The following is a 19860-nucleotide window of genomic DNA, read 5'->3' as shown; positions in this document are numbered from 1 at the left end:
CCAGGGATTACTCTAGCAGGTATTGCCCTCTTGACCTCACAGGATTAGACAGGTGCCTGTCAGAGAAAATGAGGCTTTGCCACAAGCATGTTATACTAGGGATTACACAATTTAACATGCACTCAGATAGTAACAGGGTTAAAGTGTATACACACACACACACACACACACACACACGTTTATGGAGCTATAATTTACATATTGTAAAGTGATTTAAGTGTACAATTCCATGATTTTTAGTAAACTTACAGGTTGTGCAACCATCACATTTTCATCCATTAGAACATTTCTAACACTCCAAGAAGATCCCTCTTGTCTAATCACAGTTAATACCCAGTCTCACCTCCAATTCCAGGCAACCACCAGTCTACTTTCTATCTTTACAGATTTGCCTTTTCTGGACATTTTATATAAATAACATCATACATTATGTATTCTTTTATGTCTGGCTTCTTTCAATTTACATAATGTTTTTAAGGGTCATCCACATTGTGGAATGTATATACATATAAATACATATCTATATAAATACATATATATACGTGAGTACATATATAAGTACATCAGTATCAGTATATATATTTTTACACATACATATATATTGTTGAAGAGACAGGGTATGGTGGAGAAATCATAGGCTTTGGAGACTATTAAACTTGTATTGAACCCCAACCTCCTGGAAGCTCTCAAACTGTCAGTTCAATTATTCCCAAGTCCATAAAAGAGTAACCAAGTCTCTGTACCTGAATACAAGTACCCCTATCATTCCCCAAGACCTTCTTTCTCAAGGTTTATATCAAAAGGCAAATTTACATCAGAAACAGTATTTCCCTGTGCAGCAATATGGAGACAGGACAAAACACCAGAAACCTCCCAGTGGCCATTTCCTCCCAGCCCATACATTTCCTCAGCCCTGCAGAGAAGCTGCAGGTATGCACCTGGCATAGACCTTTCTTCTTCCTCAGGCCAGAGGTGCTGAGGAGCCCTAGAATAAACTGCCCAGAGACAGGCAGCAGGAGGAGGTCAGGAAGGCAGGAGAATAAAGGGGCAGGATAACTCATGAAAACAACAAAGAAGCAACAAACACTGCAGATACAGCCCAAACGGCCTCGGAGGAAAAAAATTCTGGGCACAGGGGTGTGTACTTCAGATGTAAATACAAGGGACACCTGGGTGGCTCAGTCAGTTAATCATCCAACTCTTGATCTGAGCTCAGGTCATGATCTCACGATTCTTGAGATGGAGCCCCGAGTGGGGCTCTGTGCTGTCAGCACAGAGCCTGCTTGGGATTCTTTCTTTCCCCTCTCTCTCTGCCCCTCACCCACTTGTGCACACTTGCTCTCTCACTCAAAATAAATAAACTGTAAAAAAAAAAAAAAAAAGATACAGGGGTACCTGGGTGGTGTTCAAGCCCTGCATTGGGCTCTGCACTGACAGTGCAGAGCCTGCTTGGGATTCTCTCTCTTTCTGTCCCCATCCTGCTCACTCTCTCTCTCTCCCTCAAGATAAATAGATACGTTTAAAAAAAAAAGAGAGAGAGAGAGATACCAAAATATCTGTACATAAATCTTTTTATTTCCTTACTATAAATTCCATATACCCTGGTTGCTCCCACAGTGCATCAAATATATACTTTGCTAAAAGATAATAAAATGTAATTAATAAGACATCCTATATTGCAGAAAGCATTTAAGCCCCAAGCTGAGGAAAACTGCCAGGAGAGACACTTTCGAAACGCCCTATTCCAGTGGTTCCCAGCCCTGGCTGCACATCAGAATCACCCAGGGAACTCTTAAAAATATACACAATGCCCAGGCCACACCCCACCTGTGTTAGTTTCCTGTGACCGACGCGGTGGCTCACACAACAGAAATTTCTTCTCTCACATTGCTGGAGGCTAGAGGTTTGAAATCGAAGTATCAGCAGGGCTGTGCTTCCTCTGAATGCTCTAGGGGAGAATTCTTCCTTGTCTTTTCCAGCTTCTGGTGCCTCAAGGTGTTCCCTGGCTTGTGGCACATGGATGCAATCTCTACTCCATACTCCCATGGCCTTCTCCTCTTCTCCATGTGTCTCTCCCCTGGTGTCTCTTGTAAGGGCATTTATCATTGGATTTAGGGCCAACTGGGATAATCTAGGATGATCTCAGCTCAATATCCTTAACTTAGTTACATCTGCAAAGACCCGTTTCCAAATGAGGTTACATTCACAGTTTCTGGGAAGTAAACATATCCTTTTGGGAGAAATCATTCAACCCACAAAAAACTGCTAGAGGATGAATGTATGACCCCCAAATTCCTATGCTGAAGCCTTGTCCCCAGTGTGATGGTATGGGAATGGGGTCTTGGGGAGATGATTAAGTCATAAGGTTGGAGCCCTCATAAACGGGATTAGTGCCCTTAATGAAAGAGGTCCCAGAGAGCTACTGTACCCTTTCCACCATGTGAGGACACAGCAAAAATTCAGCCGTCTATAAATCAGGAAGCAGGTTCTCACCACACACCAAATCTTCTGGTGTCTTGATCTTGGACTTCCCAGGCTTCAGAACAGTAAAAAATAGATTTCTGTTCTTTAGAAAGAACAGAAGATAGCCACCCAGTCTATGGCATTCTATTTAGCAGCCTGAATAAACGACGACAGAAATCAACCAATTGAATCAGACTCTTCAGGGTGGGACTGGGCATTAGCATTTTTAAAATTTCCCCCAAATAAATCCAACCTGCAGCTAAGTTTAAAAACCACTGGTCTATTTAAACTGCCACTTCCTGCCCAGCAGAGACCCTGGGGTGGAAACAGAAGAGGCCCAAAGATAGCCCAGACGATGTTCCTGTTCCCCAACACACATCTGAAGTTGTGCAAGATTGAGTGGACCGCCCACTGCAAAAAGAGTAGAAAAAGAGATTGGTTGGAAAGAAGGAATCCCTCTGGAAGAATGTAAGAAATGCCCCATGGAATATAAGCTTCTAGCTTTTAAGGTTTAGAATCTCTTCACAGGAGGGAGTTCTGCTAAAGGTTAAGGGCACGGCCATGAAGTTTCAATACTGGCTGGTTTCAAATACTGGCTGTTATTCTTTTGCTGTGTGACCTTAGGCAAGCAACCTAACCTCTCTGACCTTTGTCTCATCCTCAGAATGGAAATGAGATAGAAGCTACACTGCTGTCAGTTACTAGAGATAAAAGTTACCAATGGAATTTAGAAATGATAGACCAAATTCCCAAAGAGGTGGCTCTCTGGGTACAGAACAACAACAAAAAAAAAAGGCAAAGTGACAAGAAAGAAGTTTAATATACTATCCCTTGGCTATTTTTATCTGGAATAACTAAAGTAAAAGTAAAAGGGAACATTGTGGCAAATCCTGGTGCTGTGCCATACTCAAATCTGGCTGGTCAAAGCTATGGAGAAAGCAGTCCAAATGGTGGAGGGAAGGGGGTGTTAAGGGTGTGCAAAACCAAGAAACTACTAAACCAGAGGACATAGTGTGAGGAGTGATCTCATTTTGTAGATTGATATCATCAGCTTCCTGAAGAACTTTTACTTCAGTAGATTGTAAGAATGACTAACTGAGGAACAGTGTCTTGATTTTGAATACAGCAGAGTACAAGAGCATGTTTGGTTGATGCAGCACCCACAACTTAACCATTGAATAATCAAACATGGCGGTATGTGATCCAAACACACAGCGGGTTGTTCCAAAAGGGACAGCTAGCCTGGTAGATGGGCCAAAAGCCACTGTAAAGTTTGTTTACTCTGAGAAGGTAAGTTGGTGGTTCCCATCCCTAAATACTTGATGGAGCTGCCCAAATGAGGCAGCTCATAGGCTGCATATGCAATTCATGCTAAATTAGCTTTATGATGATCAGGATGTTCATCCACTTAATATGCCCCTTACCCAGGTCATAGCAAATGCTGTGATTTAAGGGAGCCCCTTTTGCATAGACACCCCATATAAACATATCGTTGCAAAGTCAAGCAACAGTCTAATAAACCATATCAGAATTGTTTTCTCAGTTTTCCTGTAGTCTAAGAAAATTAGATCCATTCACAAAGGAATGGGGGAAAAAAGGGTAGTCAAGGGTGTAGTCCCAGCAGGGTAGATTCTTTAAATAGTTATTAGGAAATAAAATTAACATGGAGTTCACTGATGAGGTTGAAACACAGATCTCAATCCACCACGATGGGAGGCTGAGTGGATTGATAGCAACTCCTGCTATCCCCAACATTGAAGGGCTCTAAACAAATCCACTCTATTTACCTTAGTTTGGGAGAAATTTAAAAGCTGGAAGGCAAAGATGACAATGAAAAACATGACATCATATCACTGGTGGAAATTAATCAGGATGAAGACCGATAAAAGCACCAGGGTGTCTTGGCCTGATCCCTAGCTGAGGACCCAACGCCATGTGCACTTGTGTGGCTAAAATGACCAGGGGTGAACAAAACTTTTTCTGGGACTCCTTGATGCAGGATCCCAATGTGTAATTTCAAAACCTACTGGTGAGGTCCTGAAGGAGGCCACAATTAGCTTGGGATCATATGGAGATGCAACAGTGATGGGAGTAAGGTGAAATTTTGGATGAAAATTAGATTGTTTGAACAGACTTTATGTGAGATAGCTGTGACTCCTCTACCTGAATGTATTACTGAGATGGGTATTATGTCTGACTGGGGAACACTTCTGATATCTTGTATTGTAAAACTGAAGGCATGTCAGTGTGCCCTTTAGCTATTATTAATTAGACATGCTAAATGAGAGCCTATAGATTTGCTGGTGCCCAAATGGTTGTTAATTGTCAGTATTGGATACCTAGTGGATGGAAGAGATTTCCACTTTAATTAATGACACTTCTATGCTAGCACTGTGTGCCCCATGAGAAAGAGATATGCTCATAGAGACAAAGAGTAGATTATCAAGGCTTGAATAAAGTAGTATCACCTATAGCATTAGCAATCCCCGGTATGATTTCAACACTGCAAAAAATACAAGCTGAAGATATTGGTACTCCTTGATTATTCTTGCAAATGCTTTTTTCTTGATCACGATCTCAGAAAAGAGCCAACCACAGTTTTGCTTTCATATGAGAAGGATTCCATATGCATTGTCACAGGATTATTTGAATTCACTAGCTTACTGCCATAATTTGGTTTGATAATACACTATATTGATGATACGATAGTGTTAGAAACAGAGGAACAAGCCAAGACCACGTAAGTGCAATAGTGGCATACATCACTAACAGATGCTGGTTGACAAATCCAGCAGAGATCCCAGAGCCCACCCAAAACCATGACATTGTTAGGAGTAACGTGGGAAGGAGCCACATCTGACATTCCACAGACAACTAAAAACCACCAGTGTCATGGCCTACCCCTGGGACTAAGTGAGGAGCACAGTGCCTGTTGCAGTGCTTGGGTTTGGAGGGCACAGATTCCACGTTTGGGAGCCCTGCTTGCTCCTATCGTGAAACTACCTGAAAGAAGGCTGTATTTGAACGGGAGACTTAACAGTAGCCAAAAGTGATGGCCTGATCAATATGGGGCCCTTATGATTCACACGCAGATATGATTTTGGAAGTATCTGCAAACTCACACTTAACACAGACTAGAGCTTATGGCAATAGCCCACAAATACCACCCAGGGGTGACTGCTGGAATTGGGGGCCAGAAAATTTCCAGGTGCAGCAGCACAGTACGTGCCACACGAAAGACAATTACTGGTCTGCTATGACCGAGCGTTAATTGAAACTGACTCTGTGACTGAGGGACATAAAATAACCTTGAAACCTGAAACATGCATATTATCTCGGGCAATGTCAGAAAACTTTCCAATAAGGAAATCAGTATCAAGAAGAGCTCCATAATAAAATGGAAATGGTTTATTCAAGAACGTGCTCCAGAAGGAATGAAAGGAGGTTCTCATTGTCCTCAGGGATGGGTAGCCCCGTTTCTAGAGGGCCAGCTTTGGAATTGTCTGAAGAGCTGCCAGATCCTATTGACACATTGGTGATGTCATACGAGCGTCTCTTGACTGACCTAGAAAAACTGCGTGGTTCAAGGTTGGCAGTTCTAAAGTACAAGCAACATCCTGTTTGGAAGACTGTGCACCATAACCAGCTGATGAAAAACTATAATTGAAGGAGGTGAGAACCAGTCTGCTCAGTGGGCTTGATTACATCTATTTTCCTTGCAGTGTTGGAGGAATTGAACAACAACGAGAACCCTAAAGTCAGAGTGTACCTGGCTCATGGGCAGTGGCCAATGGCTCAGCCATAAGGTCAGGCAGATTAACATGGACAATGAAAAATTAGATTATTAAGTGGATATCCATATGGGACACGGCCCTATGGAAATTTAAGGGGTGCATTAAATAGGACATGTCAACGCCCATTAGAAGAATCTCTTTCTCAGATTTGAAGGTGATTGGAATCAGCAAGTGGTTATCTTGATGCATTCGCCTGGTTCCAAGGTGGGAAACTGCAGCAACACAGAGATGGGCTGATCATCAACATATTCCTCTGGCACCCCCAGAGGTACAAAATGCCAACCAGAACTGTCCTGTCTGCCAGGTAGGAAGACAGAAACTACAGGTGGCTGTGGGGCATATTCCCAAGGAGAAGACTCCCGTGCACAGCTAGCCAGTAGACTACATTGGGTCACTGCCAGTAGTGCCAGGAGGCTATAATTGGTCCTGTTGGAATAGACACATAATTTGGACTGGGCTTTGCATACCCATGGTAACGCAAATGCTCAAAACCATAAAAGGGTCAGATCAGAAGAACTATACCAATTTGGACCTCTGAGTTACATTTCTTCAGAGCAAAGAATGCCCCTTACAGCCCATAGTGTCTAAGCGTAGGCAAACTGATTTCACACAAATGGACATGTCATGTTGATTATCATCCTCAGAGTAGTGGTTTCATAGAGTCAGCTGGGGCAATTGAACATGTACTGTCCAAAACTGGGGAAATAAACGCATGAAAGGCTGATTCATACACCTTCATGAGTGTGTGCTCACAATCAATGTGTGAGGAGTCAAGGAGGGGTCTCCACTCATTAGATTCTTCTGCTTCTCTGGAGGACTTGGGGGACAAGGGATGGGGAGGATGCTAGTATGACTATACAATTATTCCCACATCACCTCAACTTTTCTTTTTTCCTAACTGATGGTGGTTATTCAGGGACCAGGACTGCACCTGTGGGTACCAAAAGCAGGAGGAAGTACGGATGATCCTTGTTAAGAAACTCTAACTATACCATTAAATCTGTATGCCAGAATTATTAAGGGCCTATGGGTTGCATTGTGCCTTCAGTCTATCCGGCAAAATTCATACTGACCATGCATGCAGCTGTGCTCCTCAGTGTTCTACAAAACCCAGTAGTTCTGTCCCTGTGTAACCCCACTGTGTAGAACAGGAGTGGATTGAGGGGGAAGCACTCTGGACCAGCACAGTAGTTGAACCTAACATCCCTTCAAATGGTGGGCAAGTTTGGGCAAAAAATCACTGACACATGGAGAGAAGGAGAAATAGTAGCTAGGGGTAAAGGAATGAATAAATGTGTTATGCAACAGAAGAAATCCAACATTGCACTGATGCCCTAGTGATGCTCAGAGAAACAGAAGGATATTGTCTTCTAGCATAGTTGTATCAAGAGACTGAAAGGGTAAAGCCATACATTTGCCAAAGACCATCTCTGCTTTTGGAATCTGATAAGGACAAGTGGGAATCTGCAGATCAGAGTGGTATTGCTCTGAGTGACATTTTAGTCACCTGATATATAATGAACTGAACCAAGTATTAAGAACCAGATAGGACTCTAGTAATGTTCCCACATCTTTCGGCTCTTATTTTTCAGGTTGCATCTACTATCAAAGAATATGATTAAGTTAGGAATTTAGGGCCACTGAATTGTGTAGTGTACAGCTTCTGGCCAAGTGATTACTGTGTAAACCTTGATGATCAAATGCTTATGAAGGTCTCCAGTTATAAGGGTCAAAATACAGCAGTGGCATACCCAATATGCCACAGTATACTGTGCATAAATACATACTATCCTTGTTTTTGTGGGTGGCAAGGTATTAAACAGAATAGGAAAAGACGATGACTTTCTGGGGAATAAAGCAGTGGGCATCACGTGCTAGAGCTGAGTTCCCCTGGGGAACAGCCTCACAGCAAGATGACGAAGGCTATGGTGGTCCTGATGGCAGACTCAGACTAAACTACATCTAGGCGTGACAACCATGTATCTCACCCTAGTATGGGGGACTCAGTGTTCCTGAGCATAAAACATGTGTCCTAACAACACCCAGGCCATTAGTATACAATGACAATATGCATAGTGGATTCACACATTGACCCTCAGACAGAAAAGGGCCTTACGGTAGATAGGTATTAGTTTAGGCATCAGAGGACAAGCTGAGGGGTGCCTGGGGCACTCAGTTGGTTAAGTGTCTGACTCTTAATCTCAGCTCAGGTCATGATCTTACGGTTTGTAGGATTGAGTCCCACATCGGGCTCTGTGCTGACAGCAAAGAGCCTGCTTTGGCGTGGGCTCTCTCTCTCTCTCTCTCTCTCAAAATAAATAAATAAACTTAAAAAATAGTTTAAAATAGAAAAGGACAAGCTGAATTCGCTCTTAATGAGGAGCTATATTCAAAGGATGACAATAGAGTTTTCTTATGACCAGCATGAAAGGTAGCCCATCAAGGCCTACTGTGTAGTGCATAGCAACAAAAGCCATCCAAGTCAGTGATAATTAAAGACACTTTTACTGGATGCCCAAGGCAATTTCAGAATAAAAATCTCACTTTTTATTGGGCTAATAGCCAAAGAAATGTACCCTGTAAATGTATAAAACTAGTTTCCAATTAAACTCACTTACTGTTTTAGAGTCCGTGTCAAGAGCATTCTTATAAATTCTTAAACATATTTTCATGCAGTTTGATTTTCTAAGGGTCACAGTTTTATGTCAGAAACACTGAGGTTCCAAGTGAATCAGGGAAGATTCTTTTCATAAAATGCATGGTCTCCTGTATTTCAACTCCACCTCTCAAAGCACTCTTTTGTGGCCCACAGAGTCCTAAAGGTTCATTTTACACCTTTAGGTTTAGACTCCTTTTCCAGTGCCTCCCTTTCAGAAGGCCCCAACCAACCTCACCTGCCTCATTCCCCAAAGCTGCTGCTAGAACTACAGTTTTACTGAGTTGGGAGGATAGGAAACGTGCCAAACCATGAAGCAAATGGTAAACAATGAAATATTGATGGCGCCAAAAAGAACCTGAGGGAATCACGGAGGCTCACATTACTCAAAAGCCTTGTGGATTTGATAAAGTTGCTTAGCCATATGTGTAAGGATAATAAAATGCAAATACACTGTATTAACTCCAATTATGAGGGAGAGTAAGGCTTTCAAACAATAAAGAAAACATTAAATTCTGGATTTTAAGGTATTTATTGTCACTTTCATCTGTTAGGCCCTAGAGGCAGATCAATGGAAGACATAATTAGATTTAAAAATAAATGCCTAAAAAATCCAAACTCAGAGCTGCACACTGTAAGACAAAGCCTCCAGTACGCTATTATTTTTGAAGACACTCATCAGCTTCTAATAAAAGAAAGAAAAAAGACTTGAAACTTTTGGAATATATGTTTTGAAAGAACTTTAAAATACATTTTTGGGGGATACTAAGTAGCTGGGTTGAGAATAAAACACTGTGACATTTCGCTTCTGGTAGAGAATGCAAAAAGCATTTTTATCTCTTTAGAAAGTTCAAAGCGAAATAATTTGGGGTAATTGCTTGAGCATCTGGAAATAACAACTCTCATTACTTTGGTCTGATCTCAGAGAAATGCAAACATACGTTGGAGAGCCCATCAACTTTTCCATTGTTTATGTGTCCATGCTTACACAGATAGAAAAGGCCATGAGCAAAAATGAAAGTAGTTGGATTTATGGCGGTGGATGGGAGATTTATGGGTACTTTTTTCCTTTTCTTCTGATTTATGTTAATGTTGCTACTCTTACCATGATTTCACAATCACATTTTCACAAATGTTTCCTGCATGATGCTTCCTCTGGTGCCAAAAAGATCCAGTGTTACACAAAAACAGCTGTGGGGCAACTAGGTTCTTGTCCAGGTTTGTGTGAATTCTCCCTAGAGACCAAGATGAGAACCCAAGATGAGAGACAGTTCTATATATGATTTAAGTAGAGTAAGATATGGGGGGTCTAGAATAAAAACAAATTAGAGGGGAGCCTGGGTGGCTCAAGCTGGTTAAGCATCTGACTCTTCAGCTTGGCTCAGATCTTGATCTCAGGGTCATGAGTTTGGGCTCCGAGTTGGGCTCTGTGCTAGGCGTGAAGTCCACTTAAAATACATACATACATACATACATACATACATAAGAAAAAGTCCAGGATAGGTTTGCAAAATCCCAGAGAATTTATACAAATTGAACATGAAAGGTATTTAATTATTTAAAGACCTAGTAAATCCATTCACAATGGTAATATATAAACATGTCACAAGATAGCATCAAAGCTTAGAAGAATATCTTTAAGCCAATATTTTAAAGACATGTTTGCTTATTAGACATATTTACATCTATATTGATGCAAATCTTCAAACAAGATCCATGAAAAAAAAATATGTTTGAAAGTAACACTAAGATGACATTTACTTTTGTTTTTGAAAGGAAGATCCCTCCCTCTTTTTTAAACTATTTGGTTCCCACTAACATCTTTTCTTTCAGATTCACTCACTTGGTTTAATTTTTCTAAGTGCCTTTCTCCACTAGCTTTCAAATAAATTATTTACCCCTCTGAAAATGTTTTAAACATCAACTCAGCCAAAGCTGATGTAAGTGAACCCAGAGGAATTGACAACACACAAAATAAAAGGTTTTTTTCTTAAATGGGGCTACAGAAAAACAAGGAAAAATTGATAGAAGAATAACCTTAATTCTCCATTTCCAAGGAGGGGAAATGAGTGCAAGACAAACTGGGGCATGATGACATTTTCTTAGATTTTTCCTTTTCTATCTGGAGGCAAAATGTGGCATATTTGGTGCCCATGACAAATGGGCAAGTTGTGAACTTAGAAAAGTTAATAGTTATATAGGAGAGTGTTGGGGCACTTGGTTGAAAAAGGAAATATTGCAACAGTATACAGTAAATATTTAGTGTGATTGAGCCAGCATATAGGGTTTAATTACAGAAACTTTAAAAAACAAAAGGCATACATTCCTCAAGGTTTTGTTTTGTGGCAAATGACCAAGGACACACACAAAAAGTGAACTGTGATTTTTCCTCAGGTTCACAAAGAGAGAATGAAAATTTTCAGACTTTGATTTTGACCCTAAAATAAATTCAGAAATGGGAACAGCTTTGGCCAGAAAGGGGATTATGTACCAGGTGTGTTTCCACCTCAATTTAGAAAAATGTTCCTGGAGGATAAATAATAAACCTTTTAAGTCTCTCACCACAGCTGTATGCAAAGGAGCAAGAAAGATGTAGAAACACAGCAGAGGCTGAGTGAGAAGAAGCGGGGCTGAGCTTCTTCGTGGAAGCAAGTGTGGGCGAAGTAACGAGCTGGGATCTGTTCCCACAAGAATGTTTATATCTTCATTAAACCAGAGACTCCAGCCAAAGAAATACCTCCAGGGACTAGGAATCAGGATTCTTTTTAATGCTTTAGCTTGTAATGAACTACTAAAGAAATAAAGTTGATACAGGAAAAGAGAACCTACCTTATTTTCCTGCCCTCTGACCCCAGATCCCTGGTTTCAGAGTGAGAAGGGGACTTGGAACTCACAGAATCTGTCTCCTCCACCTTATTTCACAAACCCACGGGAAGTTTTTTTCTTTCTAAACTTCACATCTCCCCTTAAAGCCCCAGCATGGTCACTTGCTAAGTCCCCTCAGCTTGTTACTGCTCCAACACTGGTCTGGATCCCTCTTAGAACTCTTAGATTCTGGTCAGCAGAGTCCTTGGGTGAATTAACAAACCACCAACAAGCCACCTACCCCCTCCACACACACACACACACACACACACACACATACACACACGTACACACGTACACACGTGCACACACATGCACATGCAAGCACAAAAACTCGCTCACAAAGGACAAAAGCAAGAACAAATCCCTCCCCTTAGTAACAGAATGACATGCAGTTACTACATGGTACAGCCAGCTACACAGTAGAGTTCTTGTAAAAGCACAGGATTGGAGACTGCTGCTGTACAGAAACGTGAGAATGAATTGATACCCAGGAGGAAAAGGCAGTTAAAAAATTATCTTTATTTGCAGAAGCCTGACATACATCAACAGTGATAAGTCATGTTGATAGTACATACTTCTGATATGATGTGATGAAAATGATGCTCTTTCTCTGTGGCCTTTTCCCAAAACATAACCCCAGTCTAATTGCAAAGAAAATATCAGACAAATCCCAACTGAGAGACATTCTACAAAATACTTGACCTGTACTCTTAAAAACTGTCCAGGCCATCAAAAACAAGCGAAGTCTGAGAGACTGATACAGCCAAGTGGAGTCTAAGGAGACATGATGACCAAACGCAATGTGGCATCCTGGATGGGATCATTGGACAGAAAAAAAAAAGACATTAAATAAAAACTAAGGAAATCTGAATAAAGTATGGACTTTAGTTAATAATAATAACCTATCTAGAAGTGCCTGAGTGTCTCAGTCAGTTAAGTGTCTGATTCTTGGTTTTGGCTTAGGTCATGGTCTCATGGTTCGTGAGTTCAAGCCCCACATCAGGTTCTGTGCTGGTGGCACAGAGCCTGCTTGGGATTCTCTCTCTCCCTCACTCTCTGCCCCTCCCTGACTCTCTCTCTCTCTCTCTCTCTCTCTCAAGATAAATAAATAAGCTTTTTTTAAAAACTTTAAAAAAATAATGTATCAATACTGATTTGTCATCTGTAACAAATGTACCACACTAATGTAAGATGTTCATAAGAGGGGAATCTAGGTACAGAGTATATGAGAACTCTCTATACAATCTTTGCAATTTTTTTTTGTAAATCTAAAACTGTTCTGAAATAAAACATTTATTTAAAAAATTCTAGTTACATAGTACGTATACTGGTACTTCAGAAGTCGAAAAGTTCAGCTTACAGTCTAGTTTCTGCTTATTAACTTTATAACCCTGGACAACTCTAGCCTTCATTTTCCTTCCTTATCTCTAAAGATTGTAAGAACTGAAGGGGATCCAAATATTTCACCCCAAAGTATGCCAATTTTGGCATAAGGATTACTTTTATTATTTTAAGCTGAAGGCAATTGAGAAACAGCAGACGTAGGAGAAGCTCTCTGCCCTCCCCCTTTCTGCCTAAAAGCAGGGCATAAATTCCCCTTCACAGAAGTGACATGAATTTCCATTTGTAAAGGTGTTCCTCTCTCCCATACTAGGAAGAGAACCAGCTTTATCATTGGAGAGGGCACCTGGGGTTGGAGTCAGCATAGCAAATCTTACTAAACAACTCTTATCTACCACACATTTCCTAGTCAACTTCCCACACCTTACTGTCCTTTGGAGCCCCAACACCATTTTCCTTTATCTAATCACTTTGCCACAATTTATCGTTCTTTGTTAAAATAATATATAAACCCCCAAATCTAACCGTTACTTTGGGTTTTCACTTCTTTACTGTGAAGTCCCCATGCCTATAAAAATATTAATAAGGGGCTCCTGGGTGGCTCAGTCAGCTGAACGTCCAACTCTTGATTTTGGCTCGGGTCATGATCTCATGGTTCGTGGGATCAAGACCCACGGCAGGCTTCACACTGAGCATGGAGCCTGCTTAGGATTCTCTCTCTCCCTCTTTCTCTGCCCCTCCCTGCTCATTCTCTCTCTCAAAATAAATAAATAAAGGTTAAAAATGTTTTCTCCTGTTAATCTGGGGTGTTTTTTGTCAGTTTAAATCATAGGCCCTAGTTACAGAACATAAGATGATAGAAGAACAGTTTTTGCTCCCTCTAAAATCAAGTGATATCAATAAACTATATGTGGGGTTGTAGCTAAGAGCACTGGAGGCTTCAAATTATTTCCTATTTGTATGACTAATGAGTATCTTCTTTAGAATTCAATTTCCTTGTCTTTAATCTAGAGGTGATAATAGTACCTTTATCTCAAGGAGATGTTGCAAGCAATAGATGAGATGATGGTAATGTAAAATGCCCAATGCAGTTCAGGACACGTGAGGTGTTATGATACATAGTCCCTGCTGCATAGTTGACCCTCAGTCAGAGATCATTCCTTTTTCTTGGCTCTCCTGCTAGAGGCACAGCAGGGGCAATATCTGGCCCCCAGCTCTGTTAGTTTAAAAAATACATTTATCCATCCAGTTAGGTGTGATCAGGTCCAGGGAAACTGAATCATCTTGATCAGACTTTCAAGAGATTAGCTCATAAACCAGCAGGCTCATGTATTAAGTTTCTTGGGAAATATAATGATCCAAGAGACTATGTCTGGCTGTGAGGCTGGTTCCTCCCAATTGGAACATCCTCTGGGGTTCATCTCAGGTTCAAAAGCCAGCTCAAAGAGGACTGGGATGGGGTGCAAAGAATGCTACAGTCTCAACGGAATATGTAGCCAGCTCTTGGTAATTTATATTCCTGGTCCACTGGTATGAGCTGAATTATGTCCCCTCAAAATTCACATGTTGAAGTCCTAACCCTCAGTACTTCAGAGTGTGACTATATTCGGAGGGAGGCCTGTAAAGAGGTAAGTAAGGTAAAAGGAAGTGATTAGGGTGGGCTGTGTTCCAATATGCCTGGTGTCTTTATAAAAGGAGCAGATTAGTACACAAACAAGCGCAGAGGGAGGACCACATGAGGACACAGGGAGAAGGAGGCCATCTGCAAGCCAAGGAAGAAGAAACCAGCCCTACTCATACCTTGGTCTTGGACTTCTATGTTCCAGAACTAGGAAAAAATGGATTTCTGTTCTTTAAGCTGCCCAGTCTGTGGTATTTTGTTATGGAGGCCCTTATAAACTAGCACCCACCCACTACAGAGAAACAACTAGTTGGCCTGGCACAAATTCTGCCTCTTATCCAATTCTCTTTTTCAACTTTCCTTCTCAAACTGAAAGCACAGCACATATTGAGACATGCTACAATTCATTTGTATAAATAACTTTTTGTATAGACTTACTCGCATAAGTATTTATTTTATAAAGAAACTTATTTATAGAAATATATACAAGCAGATAATCAGAATCCCTTGTTGAAATTAAGAAAATACCTCAGTAGATTTGTCTACAAAAAAAATGATTCCACTGTAAAACACTTTTGGAAAATACTACATACTAAAGCTTCTCTTAGAAGTTCACAATGTATGGGCACCTGGGTGGCCCAATCCATCAAGCGTCCAACTTCGTCTCAGGTCATGATCTTGCTATCTGTGAGTTTGAGCTCTGCATCTGGCTCTGTGCTGACAGCTCAGAGCCTGGAGCCTGCTTCCGATTCTCTGCCTCTCCCTCACTTGCGTTCTGCCCCTCTCTCAAAAATAAACATTAAAAAAAATTTTTTTTAAAAAGAGTTCACAATGTATCAATATATTAAAGGTTCTGAGAAATCCTACAACAATGAATGTGTTTCAACATTATTTAATCCAATACTTGCAGAAATGATTCAGCCATGCAACTCTTTCTAGTAGGTTTCTATTTACAATTCACTTTGAGAAACTTTGCTCTGGTGGAATGCTTCCCACTTAACCATCATCATTTAAATGTGTTATTTCCTCAGGAGTCAGTTAATGTCATTCATTTTATTCCCACAGTTTTTGTTTTTCAGAGGGTGACTTTTCTTGGCTATCTTCCCAGATTCTCAAAGTTAGTCTTTTGTTCACACAGGATGGAAAAATAAAATTCTTCTTGCAAAGCAAGGTAAAGAGAAAACAGAAATCATTTGAGCTCATGTCATTATCTTGTCCCATCAATTAACTCTAAAAGTTCTGACAGGGCCCTAGAGAATACAAGAAGCTCCCACTTGGGGCGCTTAGCTGGCTTGAATGGTGTGACTCTTGATCTGAGTGGTAAGTTTGAGCACCACATTGAGGGGGGAGATTACTTAAAAATAAAATCTTAAAAAAAGAAGTTCCCACTTGGTGAAATGTACTTTTTAAAAGGCCATCTTTTTTGAGGACCTCTCATTGCAGCTGATATTTTTAAAAGCCAGATAAATAACATAACTACCTGGGAAGCTGTTAACCTATGTGATGGCTGAAGAGGATTTTCTGGAAATTAAAATGTATCCTATCTCTAGACATCTTCAATCTGAGTTTTATCTTGGTCATAAGAAACAAGTTTACTCAATGAGTTAAAAGTCATTGTTATTCATAACTGATTTTTTGTCCTGCTCCTTGGTCAGCTGACCAATAAAATAATTATTCCTTTTTTGGTCTATTCTTCACCTTCATCTCTCTTAAGATCCTGATTGTCATTTCAGATTCTGCACATGGGGAGACAGAAGCTTCTGAAGAAACAGATGACCAGCTTGAGAGTAAATAATGAAACATTTATTTTCTAAAATGAGTGAGTTAGGATGTAACTTACAAGCCTACTAAATTGCTCAGTGGAGTTGCAAACAGAATTAGAGGAGGTGCCCAGAATTTTAGAATTGGAAGAGAAAATGATGGCTATGCCATGTAACACCCACCCCCTTCCCATTTTTCTATTAATAGAAGAGGAGGGGACTTGGGATTGGACTGTAAGGGACCATGTGTGGTACCCAGCAAGAGCAGGCACAGTCATGGAGAGCTGGCTTCCAACTCAAGGAGGCTACTTACCAGCTGGGTAACCCCAAGCCATCAGTCAATCCCTCTGCAGAACCTGCAGTCATTGCTGCTGTGCTCTCCTTTGTGGGTGGTTACAAAAAGTAAAGTAGGATCAAGTGAGTTTGTAACTGGGTGACCTCCACAAGGGAGGTTGCAAACTTGATGGTCTGTCATTTTCCTGATGTGTTTTCCTGGAATTTATTATGCTTTCAACTCTTAAATTAGGAGATTTTATTTGAAAATCTTGCCACTTGCCACAACATGGATGGCCCTAAGGGAACTTTCACTTATACTAAGTGAAATAAAACAGACACAGAAAGACAAATACCATATGATTTCATTTATATGTGGAATCCAAAAAACAAAACAAACAAATCAAATAGAAACAGACTCGTAAAAACAAAGAACAAACTGGTGGTTGCCAGAGGGGATTGAGGTGGGAAGATGGGTAAAAGGTGAAGGGGATTGAGGTACAAACTTGCAGTTAGAAAATCAGTTAAGTCACAGGGATGAAAAGTACAGCAGAGGGAATACAGTCACTGATATTATAATAACGTTGTATGACAGATGGTAACAGCACATATCACAGTGAGCACTTCCTAATGCGTATAAATGTCAAATCACTATGTTGTACACCTGTTACGGAACCTGGTCTGGATCACCCAGTGGAAGAACCAAGTGGCACTGGCAGATCTTGGAAGGCAGGAGATTAATTTCACACGGGTGGGCTCAGAGGAGATCACTCCCCAGAGGTCTGAGCCCCCAGCATAAGCAGAAGGAACAATTTATAGTCTGTTACATCCGCATTAGTAGTGATTTGGGGCACGTGGCAAGTGGGGCAGTAAGAAGAACCTGAAGTGGAGTCCTCCGGCAGGGACTGGAATTCTGTCAGTCCTGTTGGCCATCTTATAACATAATTTTTCCCTATCACACCTAAAGCTAATATAATGTTGTATGTCAACTATACTTCAATTAAAATAATTGGTTTTCCATCAGATTTTTAAAAAAAAATTTTTTTTAACGTTTATTTATTTTTGAGACAGAGACAGACAGAGCATGAATGGGGGAGGGTCAGAGAGAGGGAGACACAGAATCCGAAACAGGCTCCAGGCTCCGAGCTGTCAGCACAGAGCCGGACGCGGGGCTCGAACTCACGGACCGCGAGATCATGACCTGAGCTGAAGTCGGCCGCTTAACCGACTGAGCCACCCAGGCGCCCCTAGATTTTTAGATATTTTGTCTAAATAAATGTCTTTATAGAAATATAAACAAGCAGATAATCAGAAACCCTTGTTGAAATTAAGAAAACAATGTCTTTCAACATTGGGCCCCTATTCCCAACATGGGAATTGGGAGCTCAGGAGCATTTGCCCCTTTCGATGGGACACATGCTAGCCAGGTTATATCAGTGCTCACTCCCACCCATTTGTTAATGAGACTTGCGTGATACTGATAGGCTTTGGATTTCCTAACCTGTGTAAAAAAGAGTGAGTTGCAATACTAGGGGTCAGGATATTAGCACTTCAACTTCTTCTTGGATGTAATGTCTGATTTCTTTACACTAAGATTGGAGATTTGATTTCTCTATAAATCCATAATCACTGACAACATTGAACTTTACCTGGTCCCTGTTCTTCTGGAAAACAGAGAGGATTAATCTTCCCAACCTTTTGTTTTCTGAAATCCTCCACCTTTTTGTGTTACTAGAAAGGAATCCTGTAAAGACCTACCCCTTTCCCTTTGGAAAGGCTTGCAATACCCCCTTGTTTACCATGAAAGGGCCAGACACAGACCCTCCGAATTCCTATTCTTTGTCTTGTTGAAAGACAAAACTCAACTGAGTAAATTTGAAAATCTAATAGGTTTTATTCAATGATTCATGAATTGGGCGGCATCCCATCAAGCAAATAGAAAATTACCCCAAAAAGCTGTACAAAATGGGAGATTTTATTGGCAGCAGGGGTCAGGTCAAGGATGTTACTAGTAAAAACTGGATTGCTTTAGGCAAGGTCACCTTCCTTTGGGGATAGCAGTGGTCTATCAGGCGGGTTTCCTCATTAGTGCTGACCAGGAAATTCCAAACTGACTTGTTAAGATTATTTTCCTGGGAAAGGCTGAAACTGCAGTTAGGTTAGGTTTGGAGCCTTAGTTTGGTGATGTGGTCTTACACAAGTGACTTCATTTTGGGCTTGTTGTCTCTTTAAATAGTCTCAAACATGATTGGATGAATTGACCCCTCCCAATAGGAGAGGAAGAATTTCCCCTGCCCTTCAAGGTCCTTTACGCTGGACTAAGAATCAAATTGACATGAGACAGATTAACAGGAGAAAATCTAACTTAATTTTGTATGTATGGGGAATCCACACAGACATGGAAATTCCAAAGACACTCAGAACTAAGGAGAAGAGGGCAGGGGTCTGGGACTTCAAAGGGAAGGAATACAATGTGCAGGATAATGAAAAAGAGCAAATGCTTGGTAAATGAGTGCTTGCTGGGCCACTCAGAAGCAATGGGACATAGAGGACTTTGATGAAACAGGCCTTGCAGGGTTCCTCTCCATCACCATACCTGGTTCATGTCACATAATGGAGTTCTCTATGGTCATAGTTCTCTTCCTGGAGCAGGTCCTCTATCCAAATTCTTCTAGGCAATTGTAAGGGAGCAAAAAGTTTCTTCCTGAGTCTTTTGGGTCTTGATTGTTTTCAGCTGAGCATAATCTGTATGCCAAAGTGGCCCATCTTGAGGCAGATTGCCCTTGACCCCTATACCACCACTCCTCCAAAAAAAAAAAACAAAAAAAAAAAGCAACTAACTAGACACAGATATAAATATTTTTTTTTTTGGATCAGCTGGCTGACTGGGGCTTCTCCTGATGAAGGAAGCAACTCCAACTGTAAGATCACTCCATCTATAACTTGTCTGCTTCTCCCTACAAAAGTCTTAGGGGAAACCTCTCTGCAGAGACACTCTGATTTTGACATCTAGAAGCTCTTCCTATTGCAATTCTGAGTAAAATCAATTTCCTTACCTTCCTTGTTCAGGTTCATTTGCCTTTG

The 19860-nt window shown here is 40.9% G+C and overlaps 1 long non-coding RNA gene across 1 annotated transcript in view; it reads right to left on the bottom strand.

Annotated features, from left to right (window-relative positions):
• Positions 1-12282: 12282 nt before the first annotated feature.
• LOC113599900 (uncharacterized) overlaps positions 12283-19860 on the bottom strand; it is a 107871-nt gene continuing 100293 nt past the window's right edge. The window contains exon 3 of the long non-coding RNA XR_003420847.2: positions 12283-12591. This is a non-coding gene — a long non-coding RNA (uncharacterized LOC113599900). The remainder of the gene's footprint in view (positions 12592-19860) is intronic.

Source organism: Acinonyx jubatus, chromosome C2 (assembly GCF_027475565.1).
Source record: "Acinonyx jubatus isolate Ajub_Pintada_27869175 chromosome C2, VMU_Ajub_asm_v1.0, whole genome shotgun sequence".
NCBI classification, from domain to species: domain Eukaryota; kingdom Metazoa; phylum Chordata; class Mammalia; order Carnivora; family Felidae; genus Acinonyx; species Acinonyx jubatus.
Note: the sequence above shows the minus strand (reverse complement) of the source record. Positions and strands in the feature narration are given on the sequence as shown.